Source organism: Rutidosis leptorrhynchoides, chromosome 10 (genome assembly GCF_046630445.1).
Source record: "Rutidosis leptorrhynchoides isolate AG116_Rl617_1_P2 chromosome 10, CSIRO_AGI_Rlap_v1, whole genome shotgun sequence".
Lineage (NCBI taxonomy): Eukaryota > Viridiplantae > Streptophyta > Magnoliopsida > Asterales > Asteraceae > Rutidosis > Rutidosis leptorrhynchoides.
The window spans coordinates 253,203,181-253,207,063 of record NC_092342.1 but is presented as its reverse complement, the minus strand read 5'-3'; positions in this window follow the sequence as shown (position 1 = coordinate 253,207,063).

Sequence of the window (3,883 nt, the reverse complement as noted above, 5' to 3'; positions counted from 1 at the left end):
AAATTATTGCATTTCACACTTCACTATTTTACATATGCTTATCTTACATCGAACATTAAACAAACCACACTAATAATATTATACAAAACATTATATGATCCCATGGTTTAATACGGCAGCGCATCGTTTGGTCTATTTTCTTGGACGTTTAGGTTCAAAGAATCGCTTAACGCTTATCCTGGCTGTCTGCCTATATTTTGGCTGTGGGACTGAAGAACTGGATGCCGGGATAGAACGAATAGGAATAGCGGGAATAGGGGTGGTAGTGTCTAGTGAAGTTGGTGCCACATCATCCTTACTAAACTCGGGATTTAAATTTTCTAATTCATTAGCCTTTCGTTTCTTTCCTAGTTCGAACTCGTCTTTTGTAATTTCCTGTATTTCTTCCTCGGGTTCACTTTCCTCCTCGGGTTCACTTTCCTCCTCGGGTTCACTTTCCTCCTCGGGTTCACTTTCCGGGTTCTCTATAGTCGGTTCATCCGGAATTTGTGAGTCTTCCCCAAAGATATTATTTTCGTCATCGGATAGGTTAATGACTGGAACACCATCTGAAGATTCTGGTTCGGAGTCGCTGAACGTGATGACAAGTTTTGAGCCCGACATCTATCACACAACAACTAACCCATTAGTACTACATAATATTTACATATAAATTTTAACCAACAATGATAAGCAATGGTTTTTAAATCAAACCCGGTCAAAGTCCAGACTTACTAATGTATCCTAACGACTTCTCGGTTAGACACACTAATGCAAACCTGGTTCGCTAAGACCACCGCTCTGATACCACATGTCATAACCCGTCCTTAACCATAAGAACGAGTTAGATAACGTATGATTTCATTGCGAGGTATTGACCTCTATATGCGACATTTTTTAAAAGAACAACTGCATTTATTTTACATTACAAACCATAACTCTTATTTTAATACAAGCTTTAGACAATAAAAAGATGATTATCGTTTAGCGATAATCTTAGACTTACAAACTTTACATGTGATGATAACAATACGATTTCTAGCATATTTTACATTACAAATCCTCCGATATGCAGTTTTATTTTTGACACAAATATGCATACTCAAGATCTTGTTTAAATTCAACATGTTGCAGCGGAAGCTTCTAATTATCACCTGAGAATAGACATGTTTAAAACGTCAACATAAAGTTGGTGAGATATAGGTTTAATGCCGGCAGCAATATATATATATAGACCACAAGATTTCATATATAAACGTTTTAATAAAAATATTCTAAGTGGTTGAGCACTTGGTAACCATACTTAACATTTAATCACGTCGCATATTCCCTTTATTATGAAATCTTACTACACCGTACCAAGTGTAGTCACGAAACGAAGTACTGTGCAACCATTGAATACTGGTCGTCCAGTCCGGTTGGGGTTGTCAGGCCCGATAGATCTATCAACAGGATTCGCGTTTACAATACCGCTGTAAATAACAGTTACCAAGCTACAGGGAAGTATGCCAGTGGTACAACTCAACGTAGAATATATTTTTCAGTTACTTGTGTCCATATCGTAAAACATAAAATACATGTATTCTCATCCCGAAATATTTAGAGTTTAAAAGTGGGACTATATACTCACTTTCGTCTTGAAGATATGTAATTTTGACTTGGTCTCCGAGTGATATCACAAACCTAACCATATATAATATATCAATACCTTTTCTTTTTAAACAATCGTCACATATATATACTTATAATACTTTTAATAATTCCTTAGTCCGTAGTTAGCAGTTCGATGTTAGTAATTCAATTTTAAATGGTTCATTTTTAGGTGATTAATAAACCCCCAATGAACTAAATAAAAACCCCATCGTATATGTATTGGTCGAGATTAATCTTGACCCACGGTACCGGTGTTGTCAAATGACGTGTTGCGTACATAAAGTACCGGTGTTGTCAAATGACGTGTTGCGTACAATCATGGGATCTTATGATTAATCTTCTCGTATTGTTTACGGGTGATCCTGAACCATATAAAATTAAATTATGAGTACATATATATAAAATATCATGTTATTTTAGAAAGATGTGATTTATTTAATTTTTTTCCAATTAATCACGTAGCTAAATTAGTCTTGGATATCCGATTTCGTTTTGGTCATAGTTTCTTCGTTACAACTCCGTTTTCGTTGGTTCAACTTGCCACTTCCTTGGATCGAGTCCCTCTTTAAGAATATGAACTGTAAATACCTTAGTTTGTATTCGAAATCACAGGTCATAGGTCAAACTTTAGTGAAACTTATGAAGTTAATCATTTTCCATCATGTAAACAACCTTAAATGATTATTTTTCTAAAAATACTTATACTTTGAGTTAAATCATAAAATTTTTATGCGTTAACATATTCATAGTAAAAATCATTTTTCCATAAAATAAACCTCCAATTCAAAGTTTAAGATGGTTTTTAATTATCCAACCCAAAACAGCCCCCGGTTACACTCCGACGTCGTAAAAACAGTTTTTAAGGTGTTCTTTGAAAAACCAAGTTAAACCTTGTTAAAATAGCATATATTTAAGATATATTACAGGTATTGAAGTATTTTAAAAGTTAAGTTAGAAGGATCTATTTAGTTTGCAAACAAGTTTGAAAACATTCAAACTATGTTCTTGTTGTTAAAATTTTATACCACAAAATAAGATAGCTATATATATATGAATCGAATAAGGTTATGAACAAAGTTACTACCTCAAGTATGATGAAGAAAGTTACTGAATAAACAAGATATGAACTTGTTCTTGATGAGTTGGAAGATTAAAAAGTGATTCATGAAAAGAAACAAAGGTTGTAAGTAAGTTTATATCTTTATTAACTTACATGAATTGAATCAAAGTTTAAACATAGTTTTACCTTGATTATGGAGCTAGAAACTTATGAAGATCTTAAGGAATACTTGAAGATTGAAGATGAAAGAGTTTAAGAGTTAATCTAGCTTGAAAGAAAGTTGATATGGAAGTATGTGTATGTGTAAAAAAACGTGTGGATATGTATGTATATATAGACTTTTTGTTTTGATTTTTAGCTCATAAGTCTTGATTAATGACAAAGGATTGGCTCCCACAAGTTGCTATCATCTCCCTTAATCATTCATGGCTGATCATTGGTATTTCCTATTGGTATATACCAATAGTAAATACATTTAGAAGGTGGGTATGATACGGGTACATATACCGTAGATATACGTATAGAAATCTTGTGAAAAATGGAATGAGGATTCAAATATAGCTATCTTTTGTGAATACACTTATATGGTTTTATGTATTTAAGTTCTTAAAAGTGATTAAATATATTACTTATACGATATATGTATAAACATTATAGGTTATAAGTATTTATGTCAAATAACGTTACGTATGGTTATCGTTTTGAAAACTTAAGTTAGTAGTTTCAAAATATACTTATATCTTATTGTTATTAATACAAAATGAGATATTAAAACATTCATTAATCATGTTTAATATATATATATATTCATATATATACACAAACGTATAATTATCATATATTGTATAGTTCGTGATATCATCGGTCAAACTAGACGGTCAAACGTTGTGTAAAACTCTTTTCGAAAACATAAGTCTCAACAATTTGGATTGCTTATCATGTTGGTAAGGTTTAATTTATGTAAATATTAATCTTATAAATATAGAACAATCGAAAAAGTGCGGGTCGTTACAGAGGGCATTATGGGCCACAACTAACATCAAGAAAAGTTTATGATACTGGATTCTATTGGCCTACAATTTACAAAGACGTGCACCTTCTTTGCAAATCCTGTGATGCTTGTCAAAGGGCCGGAAAAATAAGTCAACGTGATGAAATGCCACAAAATGTCATTCAAGTATGTGAAGTATT